This window comes from Lissotriton helveticus, chromosome 5_1 (assembly GCF_964261635.1).
Source record: "Lissotriton helveticus chromosome 5_1, aLisHel1.1, whole genome shotgun sequence".
NCBI lineage: Eukaryota > Metazoa > Chordata > Amphibia > Caudata > Salamandridae > Lissotriton > Lissotriton helveticus.
Genome location: NC_136065.1, coordinates 1643816161 through 1643834281, shown reverse-complemented (window position 1 = coordinate 1643834281; position 18121 = coordinate 1643816161). Strand labels below are relative to the sequence as shown.

Below are 18121 nucleotides of genomic sequence, written 5' to 3'. Positions count from 1 at the left end.
GCTATAGCCGTTCGATACTGAAGTGCCATCCAGTTCTATTCCAGTGGACCTCACAGTGGCACATGTGTGTTTCAATTTAGGTTCTCTGTTGCGTGTATTGCCAGGGGTTCTATCTTGCCCAGGCCAGACTCCACGTAGGTTTGGATTGCATCTTCTACGCCTCCCAGTATGTGATGTGTCACACCTAGTATGTGTCCTAGCAGCAGTAATGTCAAAGTTGTATCTCCCTGTAAGCGCTGTAATCCCAAGGTGCTTATGTCTCTGTGTCTTACATTGCTTCAGTTGTGTATGGACTCAAGTGTAGATCCCACTGCGCTCTGTATAAGACCAGATAAGTCTCACAGTAGATACTGTGTTTCCTAGGTGTGCCCCCAAGAGGTGATTTTATTGTACTAATTTTGGATCCCAGTTTGCAAAGGACTGTATCTTCGAACAGTCTATGTATGCCTCACTTTTCTTGCCCATAAGGTACTGAGTTGCCTGGAATCTGTTTCGCAGATTGTACCCTATTGAAAAAATATATCCTCCGGCACACACTGTGTATGGCAATGCAGCAGGGATTTTTATCGCTGTAGTCAAGAATTATTGGCTAGTCATACGTACATGTATATTTATACACACATATACATGTATGCGCAATGATGTTGTTTAAAACACAACAAATATTGGCAAAGCCAATAGGTCTGGCTTTCATATGGCAACACATGGAAACCCCGGCAGGCAAAAAGGCAGTTTGTAAACATTAGTACATTGAATCTAGATATATTTGCTTTGCCAATGCTTGTAGTGCCCATGTGTCCCCTAAGCATCCTGTATCGCACCAAGGGCATCTCTCAATTGCATCGTACAGCACAGAGGTGTGTCTTCCAGTAGGATCTGTACTTACATTTTATGTCAGATTATTGTTTACAGAAACAAATACTGGCTGCCATAAATATTGTGTCCTAAATATTGTTTACAAAACTGCTGTCCAACTGGGTATTGTTCAAGTTCTGTTAATAACGCCAGTGAGGCAGTATTTATGTATAATATTATAATGATGTATCCAATAATTATATTCTGGCACAACGCCCTGTATTTCCTCTAAGGTGTCAAGCAGTAGTCTCTATAAAACCCTACACCACCTTCCTGTTGGCCTTGTATTGGCCTCATTGTTTTTCCCAGTAGGCACTGTATCATTCTAGGCATCACCCTCGAAAAGCTGTTTTTGCTATTTTGATTCAGTTATGACCCTGAGCAGGCTCTCCAATAGTCTAGGCGTGTTGCCAATTGTTCATATTTTGATTCATTTAAGACTGTCAGCAGGCTCTCTTAAGGTGTAGGCGTGTTGCCAACAGTTGATATTTAGATTCTGTTATGACTGTCAGGAAGATCTCTTACGGTGTTGGCATGTTGTCAGTAGGTGATCATTTAATTCTGTTATGACAGTCAGCAGGCTCTCTTGCGGTGTAGGCGTGTTGCCAGTAGGTGATATTTATATTCGGTTATGACTGTCAGCAGGCTCTCTTACGGTGTAGGCGTGTTTCCAGTAGGTGATATTTAGATTCTGTTATGACTGTCGGCAGGCTCTCTTACGGCGTAGGCGTGTTGCCAGTAGGTGATATTTAGATTCTGTTATGACTGTCAGCAGTTTCTCTTGCGGTGTAGGCGTGTTGCCAGTTGGTGATATTTAGATTCTGTTACGACTGTCAGCAGGCTCTCTTATGGTGTAGGCGTGTTGCCAGTAGGTGATATTTAGATTCCGTTATGACTGTCAGCAGGCTCTCTTATGGTGTAGGCGTGTTGCCAGTAGGTGGTATTTTAATTCTGTTATGACTGTCAGCAGGCTCTCTTACGGTGTAGTCATGTTGCCAGTAGGTGATAATTTAATTCTGTTATGACTGTCAGCAGGTTCTCTTACGGTGTAGGCGTGTTGACTGAAGGTGATATTTAGATTCTGTTATGACTGTCAACAGGCTCTCTTACGGTGTAGGCGTGTTGACTGTAGGTGATATTTAGATTCTGTTATGACTGTCAGCAGGCTCTCTTGCGGTGTAGGCGTGTTGCCAGTAGGTGATATTTATATTCGGTTATGACTGTCAGCAGGCTCTCTTACGGTGTAGGCGTGTTTCCAGTAGGTGATATTTAGATTCTGTTATGACTGTCGGCAGGCTCTCTAACGGCGTAGGCGTGTTGCCAGTAGGTGATATTTAGATTCTGTTATGACTGTCAGCAGTTTCTCTTGCGGTGTAGGCGTGTTGCCAGTTGGTGATATTTAGATTCTGTTATGACTGTCAGCAGGCTCTCTTATGGTGTAGGCGTGTTGCCAGTAGGTGATATTTAGATTCTGTTATGACTGTCAGCAGGCTCTCTTATGGTGTAGGTGTGTTGCCAGTAGGTGATATTTTAATTCTGTTATGACTGTCAGCAGGCTCTCTTACGGTGTAGTCATGTTGCCAGTAGGTGATAATTTAATTCTGTTATGACTGTCAGCAGGCTCTCTTACGGTGTAGGCGTGTTGCCAGTAGGTGATATTTAGATTCTGTTATGACTGTCAGCAGGCTCTCTTATGGTGTAGGTGTGTTGCCAGTAGGTGATATTTTAATTCTGTTATGACTGTCAGCAGGCTCTCTTACGGTGTAGTCATGTTGCCAGTAGGTGATAATTTAATTCTGTTATGACTGTCAGCAGGCTCTCTTACGGTGTAGGCGTGTTGCCAGTAGGTGATATTTAGATTCTGTTATGACTGTCAGCAGGCTCTCTTACGGTGTAGGCGTGTTGACTGTAGGTGATATTTAGATTCTGTTATGACTGTCAGCAGGCTCTCTTACGGTGTAGGCGTGTTGCCAGTACTTGATCATTTAATTCTGTTATGACTGTCAGCAGGCCCGCTTATGAAAAGACGTGTTGCCAGTAGGTGATATTTTGATTCTGTTATGACTGTCAGCAAGCTCTCTTATAGTCTAGGTGCGTTGCACAGGAGGTGATATTTTGCATCGGGTGTGCCTATTGTTAGGCACTAGTTTTGACTAAGTGTGTCTCGCAGAAGTTCACACTTTACTAATGTGGAATTATTTGTATTTTTTTAGGAGCACCAGATTCCAATTATCTTCTTAACTGACTGGAAGCAGTAACAGTGCACTTACTTGCTCACACAATGCGACCGAAAGTGGGCTAATTTTTCTGTTTAATTACTAATGACAAACAGAATTCTTTGTTTATCATTTGTTACTCTAGGTTTGATTTTTCAACTGTTAGGACTTGATGGAGACCAGATGAAGGTGAGATGTTTCATAATATGCAAAATAAGACATATCTTATGGGGACATACTTTTTTCTTCACATTGCTGTATCTGGAATTGTTGACTAGAAGGTGACATTTTGTATCTGGTCTGCTTCTTAATTGTTAGTATGTTTGCCTTAGTAAATGCTAGTATTGTATTTTAATTGCATTTATAAGGCACTTACTACCCCATGCGAGGTGTTGAAGCGCTTTCCGGCGAGTAGCACCCTACTCCGGAACCCATAAAGGATAAGTGGTGGAATAGTATAGTGAAATTTGATTTGATTTGAGCAGTTGACATTTGAGTCTGTTAGTTGGATTGAAAAGGATAATAGGGATATAGAAGAGGGAAGAGTCTAGAAAGTGCTTATTGGGAGATCATAGTAGTAAGATTTTAGGTTTGGGATTAGTAGAAGGAGAGATGAAGGCAGGAAGAATCTCTAGAAATGGAATAAGGAGATCACAGTAGTAAAATGAGGTCTCAGATGAGTCACAGGAGGGATAGGTGAAGGAAGAATTTATAAGGGTTGTTTGGGAAATCATAGTATAGGTTTTGGGCGATCCAAGGAGGGATAGAGGAGGGTAAGAGTCTAGAAAGGGTTACTTTGGAGATCATAATAGAATGAGTTTTGGGATGAGTCAGAGATGGAGAAACAGGATATATCGAGAGAGGTATAGTGTGAAATATAGGGTAGTACATTGGAGAGAGTCAACGTTTTTTTTAACAGTAGGGGTAAAGTAATAAATATATAGATACATAAGTACATATTATTATCAACAAACATACATATCTAGATGCATACATATAATCAAATTACATTGTTATATACACAGTGTTATGCTGTACATTTGAGTATGGTGGTTATGTAGGAAAGAGCCAACTCTTGAGAAGTCTTGTGAAGATAAGATAGTTTTGAGGTTAATGAATTCCATAGTTTGGATGCTTGAACGATGTGTCACCTATTGTTTTTTTCTTGTATTGTGTGGTTTTGAGGCGAGGTGCCAAACTGAAGCAGAGGTACCTTTGTTGAATGTATTTGAGGATTTTATTCCTGATGAAAAGCGGTCCTGTTCCATGTATCACTTTGTGGGTGATACAAAGCAGCTTGGATTGCCTAAAAGGAGAAAAGGGAGAGTGCAGTGCGAAAGACTGGTTTGGTCAGCCCCAGATGGTCGACCAAACAGTCAAGGCCTACAGCATTTGGCAGGCCACTCCTCCCCTGGTTTCGAGCAGGGACACCCACACACCCGTCCACCCCAACCAAACATGTCTGCTTTCTCGCAGTGCGAGAAGCAGAAACATAAAATGGTAGTTTTAGCATTTTATGTTTCTGCTTCTCGCACTGCGAGAAAGCAGTGGGGCAGCGCCCCTCCGCCCTAATGGAGGAGCCGCCCCTGAATTTGCCTCCATCACATTCAAATGCTTAACAAATATTAGGTAGAGTTATTTACATTTTATATATCCGTTTTTTAATCTAAACATAATTTTACTGACTTTTATAAGGAAACAAGCAAAACATTGCAATAACCAATCCACGTACCCCCACTCCCCCTCCCTAAAAGTCCAGTCCCCACCATAGCATACATACAACACATATTGGTTCACAAAGTACATTTAAAATCTGCCAATACATGTACCATAATCCTGGCTACACTTCTACACATTTTTTCCCCCTGATATATCACTCATATTCACATTTTTTAGGGAATCTAATAAGTGATCCCATGCTCGAACATTTCGGTTGATCCTTTTCCTCTCCTTAGACCACTATACAACACTACACTCTCATAACCCACGTACTGATTCAGCTCATCTTTCCATTTTCACCACAGTTGGGGGCCTTGACGCCTTCCAATTCATGATTACCTAACCCATATAACAGGTACCAGGGCAATGTCAATAAACCCTGTTCTTTTTTTGCGCTTAACATGTCTTGGAAATCCCCATAGAAGACTGACCACAGGGGAACACTCAATAGATCTCTGCGTCACCTCATTAATACAGGACACTACTTCCCTCAAGTATCCTACCAATAATGAACATGACCACACCATGTGTGACATTTCTGCTCCTTGTTCCCCACATCTAGGGCACGCCACCACTGTCTGATAAAGCTGAGCTATTTTCCCTGAAGTTAGATGTGCCCTGTGTAAGCAAAAAAAATCTATTTAAATCTCACATTCCTAGACACAGTGTTTGAACTTGCAAGAATCTTAGTCCAGTCCACCCAGGAATGGGGTGAGCCAAGTCGTCTTCCCACTTTTCTCTAAGACCTAGAAGGGGCGTTATCATATCAATTCTTAATGCCTGATAAAGACACGTCACCGCTTTCATGCTGCCCGATGTAGTACACAATATTTGACACGCGCTGTGTAATTAAGGCTCTTCTAAGCCCATACCATAGTGGCCGCGCACCATGGCTGTCACCCCCGATGTAATAAAAATTGCCCTCTTGGGATCTCAAAAGAGGCAGAAAATTCCTCAAATGGTAGTAGCACCCCGTCTCTGTACAGATCTCCTATCCTATGCACCCCTTGGTTTGCCAATTTTTCTATGCCTCTCAACCTTCCCCTGTGATTGATTTGCTCCAAACTTCTCAACAGCATGTTCAGAGCATAGGGCATCGGAGTATGAGTTTGTTGGCGTGCACAACACCAACAGTGTTACACAACCTTTAACGCAGTGGTCATTCCCCGCACAGGTTCTCTGACGGGGCCAGGAGTATTCTATACAGCACATCCAAGCCTGGTAACATCTCCAAACTTGCCTCTTCTGGAAATCTTTGTGAGTGAATCTACTGTACAAACTGTGCCGCTAGTAAATATGTTCCCATATCTGGTGTAGCTAATCCTCACCTCTGATGTTGCCCATTGTAATTTGGCCGTAGCCAGTCAACGTTCCCCCATTCCCCATTTAAGACAAATCAACAGGGAATCAAGTGCCCAAGAAACTCTAGAAGGTATCACCAGTGTTGTGTTGTGTTGTGAAGAAGTAAAGAATTCGGGGCAACACCACCATTTTTGCTACTGCTATTCGTCCTGCCGCTGAAAGCGGCAATGTTCTCCAGAAATCCACACATACCTGTAACCCTCTAGTAGCCACACCAATATTACCCTACGATAAATCAGTGGGTGCATGGTATAATCGAACCCCCAGATATTTTAGACATGTTCCATTCCAAATAAGTCCCCTTAGATCCGTTGCGGCACATCTTTCAGTAATGGGAACAAGTATGATTTATTCCAATTTATGCATAAGCCGGAGGCTTGCTCAAAACCCATCTAGGAGGCCTATAGTATGAGGTAAATCTACACATGTATGTTTGAGAAATAACAACATATCATCAGCATTTAATGCTGGATGCCCTGTACCTCCACTCTTCTGTAGATCCATCCAGTCCTCACGCAACTTGCAAGTGTTTTCATAGCAATTGCAAACAATAATGGTGAAAGTGGGCACTCTTGTCGTGCCCCCCGTCCCACCTCAAATTTTTCGGAAATATGCCTACCCGTTTAGACTCAAGCAGTATGTCATACAGAAGCTTCGCCCATTTGACAAATCAGTTACCTAATCCCATTTTATTGAGCATCCTATAAAGGAAATCCTGCTGAAGACTATGAAAGGCCTTTTCAATATCTATTGCCGTCATCATTACTTTTTCTTTATCATCAAAATCAGATTCCATAATCGCCAGCACCCTCCTAATATTAAGGGCCATATTATGGCCCGGAGTGAACCCAGAGTAGTCTGTATGTATTAATTTGGGCAGTGATGGTGATAAGAGTATTGCCAAGACTCTACTAAATATTTTCCAGATAAATCCAGATTTAGCATTGAAAGTGGGTAATAAGCCTGTACATCCTCTGGGGATCTTCCTGGTTTTAACAACGGGATTACTAAAGCCTTCACAGTTGTGTGGAGCAGGAGCCCCGCCTCACGGGCAGCTGAGTCGAGATTAACCAGCTTCTGTGCCAACGCCTCCATATAAATTGCATAAAATTCCGCATATACTTTATATCAGCCATCACTTCCTGAATAGTAACGTCCCCACACAGGTCTCTTGCCTTCTCCACTGTAATCCTTGGCAAGTCTACAGGTCTAAACACTCACTGATAAACTGTGACGGAAGTTCCAATGGTGCCGCATGTAACTCTGTATAAATTTCCCTAAATCTTCTATTGATGGCCTCCAGTGCATATAAGTGTCTGTCATCTTCAGACTCCACCTCCAGAGTCTGTGTGCCTCTATTCTTGGGATTAGTGAGCCAGGCCAACAGTGTACCTGTCTTGTCATGCTCCGCATGCACCCTTGGAATATACTCTCTGTAGTCAAAGCAGCATAATTTTTCTGTATCTAATGCTACTTGCTCCCTGGTGTCTAAAAGCTGCTGCTTCAGACCCAGCTTTTCAGGCCACACTAACTCAAGTTCAGGCAACACTTTCTCAAGCTTCCTAGTCTCTTTCACCAAGGTATGCCTAACCCTGCACTATCTCCGACATTCAGTGCCTTCAAATAACCTTGAATGCATCCCACTCGGTCAGAGGAGACGCAGTCAAAGCCTCATTCTCCTGAAAATAATGTCCCACTGCCTCTCCTATCACATTGCGAAACACAGGATCTTCCAAGGCCTCAACTCGCAAGCATCAGTCCGGTATTCGTGCCCATTCTCTATTCCAGTCCAATGAAAGTAGAACAGGATAATGGTCAGAGGTCATCCTGCATAAATACTCGACATTTTGGACCTCATGATGCACCGCAGGGTGACACAAGCATGTATCCAAAAGCACATGAGAATCATGCAACCCAGAAAAGTATGAGTAGTCCCTAATATCAGGGTGCGAACACTTCAACAAATCCATTAACCAGTATCTTTATTGTCAATTTTTAAATTGCCTAGCAACACGATGCAACAACAAATCCACCAGGGCTAGATGCGATCTATTGTGGTCTGGTTCTGGGATACAGTTGAGGTAACCTCCCAAGAGGATTGTATGTGTCATGTATGGTGCCAATTTCCTTGTTAATTCCTGAAGGAACCCACCCTGATCCGTATATGAAGCATAGATCGCCACAATGATCAGATCCGCCCTTCTAAAAGCCCCGACACCACCACATATCTTCCTCCAGGATCAATGAATTCATTTGTTTTCTGAAAAGATACACCATGGCGAATCCATATCAAAACCTCTCTTGCGAAAGCAGAATATGAGGTGGCATACAACTGGCACTGCCATCTCTTTTTTTAATGCTTCCTGCTGTGAGATGGGTCTCCTGCAGTAATGCAATGCATGTTCCCTGTCTTTTTAAATAGGCATGGATTTTATAGCATTTAGTCATGTTATTCAATCCAAGCACATTCCAATAAAATTGAATGACATGTTAGACATCTTATCTTTTCCCAGTCTTAACACATATACTATAGCCTTATAGCCCGCCATAGCAGGCTATATCGGCTGTTAAAGGCCCGCTCCAGCGTTAAAGGCCCGAGGCGAGGGCCTTTAACAAGGGAGCGGGACTTTAATAGCCGGTATAGCCCACCTACGAAGCGCTATAAGGCTATTACAACATTCTGCCACTAGAGGGCAGATTGTTCTAACAAATGAAACAAAGGCTTCAGGGAGCGCGAGGGCATTGAAATCCCCTCAGGCTCCCTGAAGCCCTTGTTCACAGCCACAGCTGTGAACAAAGAAACATTGGAATGTTGGAGCTCTAGGCTTATACCAGCCATTATAAGCCTGGAGCTACTCCATTGTTTTCAATGGAGCTTCCAACATTCCAATGTTCTAATATAGCCTTATAGCCCGCCGTAGCGGGCTATACTAGCTATTAAAGGCCTGCTCCCGTGTTAAAGGCCCGAGCCGAAGGCGAGGAACTTTAACAAGGGACAGGACTTTAATAGCCGTATAGCCCTGCTACGAAGGGCTATTAGGCTATTAGAACCTTCTGCCACTAGATGACAGAATGTTCTAACAAATAAAACAAAGGCTTCTCAAAGCAATTTAAATCCCCTTGAGCTCCGAGAGGCCTTTGTAAAACATTGGAATGTTGCTCTGCGGGCCTTTACTGGCCCGTAGAAGCAGGGAGCACTCCATTGTCTTTAAAGGAGCTCCCAACATTCCATTGTTCTAATTTGGACCATTGGACTTCCTTACCTTACATAACTAAAACCAAACTCTCCAGCTCCCCAACCCCAGGACAAGAAGGAGTGCACTCCCCATCCTAACTGAATAATTCCCACCTTCCATACTATACATAAGGGGTTCTGCCATCCACCCACCTCGCCGCCGCCCTTCACATCACCACCCTCTCATTCAGAGTGAAGCCAACCACCACATATTCCTACATTTACTATGTTTTTCTACTCATTGTATGTGCTTCCCCCATTCAGAAGGATGCTGCCCCACATTTACAATATTTTTTTACACTATTTCAAGAAATGTATTTGTGTCTGCTCAGGTTCTAAAAAGATATCATCAGATGAACCAGGTGTGACATGCGGTAAGATCACCTCCGACTCAGAGGCGGTGGACCCATCTGTTTCCGTTCCCCTCGCATCCTCATCAGTATTTTGGGTAAGGGATTGCAATTCTGCCCAATACAACCCACCATCTCCCTGACCAGTCTTTTCTGCTCCTGACGAACCTGTAGCCTAGAGGGAACTGCACCTCCACCTTTCCGTCCCCTGCTTTTAAGACGACTAACAGGCTGCTTCTTGTTCTTGGGGCGAGCGTGTTCCCCCCGAGGGAGCTGACCTATCCTCTCAGAGAGCATTTGTGGTGAGTTAAAAAACAGTGTCTCCCAGCCATAAGTATCACGCACCCTAGCAGGAAACAACGTTGCATAAGTAATCCCTTGACCTCTGTAAAAGAATCCCTGTGCTTCTGGTGAAATCAGGGACCGCCATTACTCTCTTGTTCTGTACAAAGATATCACCCTTCGTTTGTTCCTGTGCTAGGATATGATACCAGTCTTTAAAATACAGCAATCTGGCAATCACTCGTCTTGGCAGCTCTCCAGGCAAAGGAGCCCTACCAAGTACCTGATGTGCCCTTTCCAGAGCATAGTGCTGAGAAAGCCCCACTGGAGCCACTACGTCCCTCAACCATGGCTCCATGAATGTAGTTCTGTTTCCATTGGCCCCCTCTATCCATTCTGGCAGCCTTTTATTGCGAATATTATTCCTTCGGGCCCTATTCTCTGAGTTCTCCTCCCTTGTTCCCACAACGTTTACTCTCTTCTCAGGGAGGTTTTATTGTTTCCATATATCCGACACTTCAGGGGTTATTTCGCCTAATGTGCATTCTGCAATCATGACCCTCACCACCAGATGGCGACGATCCCCTCTTATTAGTCTCTGCTCTGCCACCAGGACATCGATTTTCCTTTCTAATGCTTCTTGTGAAGCATCAATAGCCTGCAGGATAGTGTTCAGAGACCTGCTGGGCATTCCTGTCTATTCTCACTTGCACTTCTCAACTACAGCTGACAGCTACCCTATTATTAGGCAATCGCCTGTTTCTTTTTTCTTGGTATTTTTCCCATTGTGTTAATAACTCGCAGTGCTATATTTTGAAAGTGTCAAGAGTAAGAGATTGTGTTTAGACACTGTGTTTGTGGTGTGTTTTGGTTTAGGAGTGACAAGTGTGTTTTTCGCGCTATAGGCACTTCAAACAGGCATGAGCCTCACATCTATTTCGGGCAAGTGCTTCACAGCGCATTCTCTAGCAAGCCCCTTCGGCTTCCCTGGTTCAAACACGCCACAGTTGAACTGTTTCCAAGTGTTTCGTTCACATTTCGCAAGTTCCTCTCCTCAACACTGTTTCAAAATGGCTTTATCCAGTAGGCTTCACAGTCAAGCCTGCATTTTGCGGGAAAGCCAAGCCAGTCCACCACCTTTCCGGGTTCCCAATCCGATGGCGGGCGGGTATAGTAGGTGCTACACTGGTTCTGTGCACCGCTGCAACATGTTATGCCCTCCCGGCCACAAACTTCTTCTTTTAGGCTCCATACTATTGTCAGTCATAGGTCTCATCCTTTTACCAACTGGTGCGGTATTGGACCTTGTGGAGGAGCTACTACAACAAACACAAGTGTCTTTTATACTTTCATTCTCCAGACACTTCACATTCGATTCTACACTGTTTCCATGCGCTGCTGCAACATGTTCTGCTCTCCCGGCCACACTGTTTACAAATGTATCCTTTATCTCTGCCCTTCTGGCCACACTGTTTCCCAAAGTATCCTTTATTTCATCCAACTTCGCTCCGCTCTCACGTTGTTGCAGAGGTTTTTTTTCATGCAGAGTTTTTTTTATATAGCGTGAACTAGACCCGAACCGAATCAGGTATCAGAGCGCTTTACATAGCACCAGTTACGTTACATGAGGACACACATTAATTTTAGGCACATGAGGACACACATTAATTTTAGGCACGGGTAGATTAAGTGATTTGCCCAGAATCACAGGAGGTTTTTGGCGTCGTTACCGAGACTCGAACCAAGTTCCCCAGGTCCGAGGTCGAGCGCCCTAGCCGTTAGGCCAACTCCTCTCCCCCGTTGTTACAAAATGTATTTTTGATAGACCTCAAAATGTACCTTTATCTTCCTTCAATGCACTGTTTCAGAATGAGTTTCTGATTGCCTCTTGTATTGCGTTATGTTTTTTTAAACCGGTCTCAGGCCTCATCCGAGGCTCCGACTAATGTCCAGACTAACATGGCACTTAGCCTGCCATTTTGTGGAGCAGCCACCGCAACACACAGTAAAAAGGTCCTCGGCCCCCCTATATATTTTTGCTTGTCTTCAAATTGAATTCTAGTTTGCCTTCAATACACTGTTGCAGAATATATTTTCTTTTGCCCCCTGTTTCGCTCTGCTTCTTTGCTGGCCAAAGGCTTGTTCCACGGCTGCCACCGTATTGAGTCACTCCTTCCGCCATCTTGTGATGTGGCTGCCGTGACACACCGGAGAAAAGGCACAACAACGATGAGGCCACCAGGGCTGTGCCAACTCCTGGATGGCCGCGAACAGCCCTCATACAGGTTACTGATGCCCACCACTATTGCCCATAACAGGTCCCATCCGCAGCTGCCTCTTTATTAAGCAGCTCTGTCCACCATTTTATAGTACTGCCACTATGACACATAGGAGAAAGGCCCAGCAACGATAGTACCGCCAGTGCTGCACCTCTCTACAGATGACAGCAAACACGCCCACAGTCATCAAGCAAGTTTTAGTACTCAAGTGGGCCTCTAAGATGTCAGGATAGCAGTGAATGGTGGAGTTAAGCGGGGAGCGATGGGGAACCCAACCTATTCCATACATTGTATGTATCCTTATGACGCAATCTGAATGCGTAAAATGTTTTACACAATAATACAAATAAAGGGCAGACAGGACTAAAATGAAAGTGGTGATTGCCCAAAGGTTATATCTGTAATCCTGAAACATAGAAGGAACTTCTCTCCATGGCAGCATTTTAATGTGTCCATGATCCGATTGTCTTGAACATTAGATTTGTCCAGGTCATCAAAGTACGGGTGTTCAAGGCCTCGTTGGCTGCAATTCTCTTGCAGGATCCTAGATCAAGATTTTAGCTAGCAAATCAAGTCCATCTTGATCAATGTTTTTAACACGGTTTGCCAAGCCTCCGCCTTCCACATAGGATTGGTGTTCTTATAATCTTACAACGATCCCACTGCTGGCCAGATTTTGTTATTTGGAGTTTGTGAAGCTCTGAATAGTTGATCAGTTTCGCTATCTCCATGAAAAAGTGGCTTCTTAGCTACCATTTCAGCAAATATTGTTGTAATGCTCCATAAATCTACAGGATGAAGTACCGGAGGGACCAGAGCAGCACTTCTGGCCCTACCTCATTGGTGTAAACTTGTACAGGTATGCCAAAGGCTTGTGCCAAACTAAAATCTGCTAATTTAATTACTCATTTGTTGTTGATTAACAGGTTGTGTGGTTTTAAGTCTCTGTGTAGGACTCTCCATGCATGACAAAACATAATACCTTAAAAGATTTGGTATAAGTAACTCTTGACAAGAATTGTATCCATTTGCTGGCCATATGGAATTGCATCTAAATATTTCTTCAAGTCAATGGAAGGGAATTTAAAAAAAAGGTAAAGCCTTGAATTTTGCATGAGCACACCTTGGAGACTAACTACAGTAAAGTGTTTTAATTATTTTAAGAGCGAAATCTCTCTGCTGGCTGTACTAGGAACACCTTCCTGTTCATTTTCAAACCTAATTTTCTTTATGGCCACCACCTGGCCAGTGGACTTATGACACCCTTGACATACTACTCCATAGGTACGCTCACCAATTTTCTCTGCATTTGCAGAGTCATCCATGGTTAGAGTAGACTATAAACTGAAAAACACAGCTTTCTTTCCACACTCAAAGCCAGTAGGCCTGACTTACCTTTTGCGAAAAGCGTGCATTATAGGCAATAGGTTCTTAAGGATAGATTATTATTACACAGTGCTAAAGCCTATAGGCAGGTGTTTTGTTACATGGAATCTCACAGCTTACTGTAATAGATGGGTTTGCTGTTGGGGACCCACTCGAACAAACTGTGTTAAACTATGTTAATCCCTGGTATTCTGTGTTAGGAGGGATTTTATGTTGTTTTGACATCTGTAAATGTGAACATAATTGTCATTTTATTACAGCACATCTGATGGTTGCCTTGTGGGAAGGTTTATGCTCAATATTGTATGTCTGAGTTGGCAATGGTGACAATCCGATTATATAAATGGTATAGGCTTATTTATTTTGGGGGGACGTTATTTCGAATGCCGTAGGTCTGATCTGTTTATTATGAAAAGGTATAACATATAGACTTGTAGATGGGTAACAGTGAATTACGGGAATGTTTTGACCTAAGGTGTTCTGGTTCTGAGTGACGTTGAATAGACGAGAGCGAAGCTCGAGATGTCTTTCATGTCATTCAGAACCCAGTGGTTGGAAACATACCGGTGATTCACTTTTTACCCATCTATAATTTTATGTCATGTATGGCCCCCAAAATCATCTGCCCCTGCCTTCAACTACTGTGCAGCGGCAGAGGATAGTGGGAGATCTATATATAACATGCCCTCTCCTCCCTGACGCAAATGTGAATTAACCAAAAGCCACTATCTTCACTGCTTTCCTTCCCTCTCCTGTAGCTGTGCTTTCTGCTTTCAGTCAAAGCAGACAAGCAGAGTGTGCTGACAGGCTCTAAGAGACAAGCTCTGGAAGGCCCTTATGCCAGCACAACAGTTCATAAACAGTTTTTTAAAATAAACTATTGTGATGTCATAGCAAGGAGTTATAACTTTCAGAAACTGAAATGAAAGCTAGAGGCTTTCAATGAGAGCCATACACCACAATGGCGGTAGGCCTAATTTATTTGTCATGAAATGCATATGTTAAAGCCTCCGGGTAGATTGTTAATGTGCCATGTTAAATGCTGTCATGTATTGTGCGTCATGAAATCTCACAGATTACCTTTGTTGGCAAGGATTTTGGTGTTGATTGGCCCCGGTGACAAATCGAAGGGGTAGAAGCTTTGCATTGTAATAGTCCCTAATAGATTTTCCCTGGAAGGCCTGACAGACTTGGCTAGCTGTCCAGATGTTGTAATTAAAAAATATTTAATACACACATACATGTAAATATATAAGCAGGGCTTTGAGTCAGTCTCTTCTGCCATTGGGCCCATATGTTTGTTATTGACATTTTGTTGCTATCTGTGATAGAATGTAGCTTCGGATCATGAGTTAGCCCACTTCAGCCTCTAGCTCTTTTGTCGTGTGCAGTATTTGTCTGATCACATGTGCATATCTGCTGAAAATAAGGGTGTTTCAGTATAATGTTGGTGGGTAAGTCCTTTAGTTTCCACCCCTTCATAGGTCCCATTTCATTTCTTTCCTTCTCCTCTTTTCACTTCCATGTTTGAAGTATAGTACAGCTGCCCAGACAGTGCTAACAAACAGCTCATTTCAACTGCAGTGCACCGCTATAATTTAGCCAATGCCTTTGCACCCAATGTTGACTGTGTCTGCCTCTGTTTCTCCGGTTTGGAATGTCCTATTACTTACCGGTAATCTTCATTACTCTGGGTCCCATAGTCCTCGACACCTTCATAAACAAAGTGAGATTATCTATCTCACTGACAGAAAAAAAGACGAAGGAATGCTGGACCTACCCTCCCCCTCCCGCCGGGAGTACATATGCGTACAGGTCCCAGCATTCCCTCTGAAATACCAAGCCAAGGATGAAGGCCGGCATGTCGGGAGGGAGGGAGGGAATCCGTGAAGGTGTCGGGGACTACGGGACCCGGAGTAATGAAGATTACCGGTAAGTAATAGGACATTCCAAACCGGGAAAACAGAGGCAGACACAGTCAACATTGGGGGCAAAGGCATTGGCTAAATAGGACATTACCCCCAGGTCCCTCCGTCCTCGACACCTTCATAAACAAAGTGAGAAATACCAAAGCAGACCCCGGCATTCATCCAGAAAAAACACAACAAACCACCAGGACAGTAAACAAAAACCCAGAGGTTTATTGAGAAAACAGAAGAATCAAGGGCGAACACAACCCAACACCCCCAAAGCAAAACCGCCCTCATCACCCAACAAGTTGAGAAGGCGGTAATGTCCGATGAAAGTATTGGAAGAAGCCCAAGTGGCCGCCCTACAAATCTCAGAGAGAGGAACACCCCGGACCTCAGCCCAAGAGGCCGCCACCACCCTAGTAGAATGGCCCTGAACACCCACAGGAGGAGGGGACCCAGACAGCGAGTAGGCCAAAGAAATGACCTGCTTCAGCCAATGACCGATAGACACAGCGGAAGCCCTACGCCCACGGGAAGCAGCCCCAAAGGAGACAAAAAGGGAATCAGTCACACGAAAGGCCGCCGTGCGCTCAAGATAAACGCGCAAAGCCCGGCACACATCCAACAAGGACCAACAGGGACCACCAGGGGAATCCAGAACAGAACCCAACTCAGGCAAGACCAACTCCTGGCACCTGTGAAACTGAGAAGCAACCTTCGGCACAAAGGAAGAATCAAGGCGAAGCACCACCCCACCCTCCGAAAAGGACAAGAAAGGCTCACGCGCCATCAAAGTCCCCAACTCGCCATGGCGACGAGCAGAGGTGATGGCCACCAGAAAGACAACCTTGAAAGAAAAGAACTTCAAGTCCACCTCCGACAAGGGCTCAAAAGGAGGACCAATCAAAGCCCGAAGGGCCAAGGGCAAATCCCACAGGGGAAGAGAAGGCCGGGACACGGGACGAGAAAGAGAAAAGCCGCGGAGCAGACGAGAAACCAAGTCCTCACCATCAGAAAGGTTACCCCACGGGGAACAAAAAGCCCGAACAGCCGCCCACTAAGCACGCAAAGTGAACACAGCCCAACCCTTTTCTAAACCTTCCCACAAAAGCTGTAGCAAAGCCTGCAAAGAACAGTGCAAAGGGGAAAAGCCCAACGCCGAACATCAACGACTGAAATTACCCCAATGCCGATCATAAGAGCTGAGGGTAGAAGGCCTACGGGAACCCTGAAGGGCCACCGCTAAATGTTCCAGGAAACTGCGCCGCCGCCACCCCTGCCTCTCAACCTCCACACCGACAGTCGCAAACGGAGAAGAGACAGGGACGGGGACGACCTCAGAGGAGACGGAGACAGGGGGAGAAACCAAGGGCCCTGCACAGCCAAAAGACGAACCGTCGGAAAACAAGTCCTCCGAGGCCAAAAGGGCAGGACCACAACCACCTCCCGATCTTCCAGACAAGGCGGGATGGAAACCGGGGAATCAGAGCCAGAGGAGGAAAGGCATACAGGAGGCGGGATGGCCAAGGGATCGACAGGGCATCCACCACCCAACAACCCTCCTGCAGAAATCGGGAGCAGAAGCGGGGAAGCTGTGCATTGTGCCGGGAGGCAAAGAGGTCCAGAAAGGGACGCCCAAACCTCCCACACACAAGCCGAAACGCAACCGGGGTGAGACTGAGACAGAGTACCCGGAAAGCAACAACTCAGGACATCCGTCACACAGTTGTCCACTCCCCTGATATGAATCGCAGTCAGAGACAGCAGATGACCCTCCGCCCAACAGAACAGGGGAATGACCGCGTTCAGAGAGGCCGAACGGAACCCCCCCTGATGATTGAGATAAGCCACAGCCACCAAATTTTCTGACCTCACCAGAACTTGCCAGCCGAGCAACCGGCCCCGAAAACCCCATCACAGCACGGGACACAGCCGTCAACTCCCTCCAGTTGGAAGACCGGCGACTTTCCAGGACGGACCAACGACCCTGAAGGGACCGGGACCCCAAGGTCACCCCTCACCCCAAGGAGCTGGCATCTGTCGTCAAGATCAGTGAAGGAGAAGGCTGCAAAGGGAGACCGCGAGACAGATGGAACCGCGCCGACCACCAAAGAAGAGACGGGAGGACTACAGGAGCCACCGGTAGAAGAAACTCCAAATCGCGGGACAACGGATTCCAGTGGACAGAAGATACCCCCACAGGGGGCGCAGGTGAAAACGAGCCCAGGCCACCGTAAAGACAGTCGCTGCCATCAGGCCCATAAGAGGCAACCAGAGGCGCACCGGAAAGGAAACCCCCGCCCGGAATCGCCAAGCAAGGGACACCAGGGTCACAATCCGAGGATCGGGCAGGAACACACGGTTGAGATCTGTACGAAACCGAGCCCCAATAAACACCAGGTCCTGAGACGGAGTCAGCTGGCACTTGGACAAGTTGATCAGAAACCTGTGCCGACTCAACGCAGAACACACCAACTCCCTGGCCTCCAACAACAGGACCCGAGATGGAGCATGGATCAACCAG

At 45.2% G+C, this 18121-nt stretch overlaps 1 protein-coding gene and 1 pseudogene across 1 annotated transcript in view; one reads left to right on the top strand and one right to left on the bottom strand.

Moving 5' to 3' along the window:
• The window catches only part of SALL2 (spalt like transcription factor 2), a 246152-nt gene that overhangs the window by 171555 nt on the left and 56476 nt on the right, over window positions 1-18121 (top strand). The gene's annotated exons all lie outside the window — the stretch shown is intronic.
• On the bottom strand, window positions 12662-13623 carry LOC144756501 (cyclin-dependent kinase 1-A-like; annotated as a pseudogene).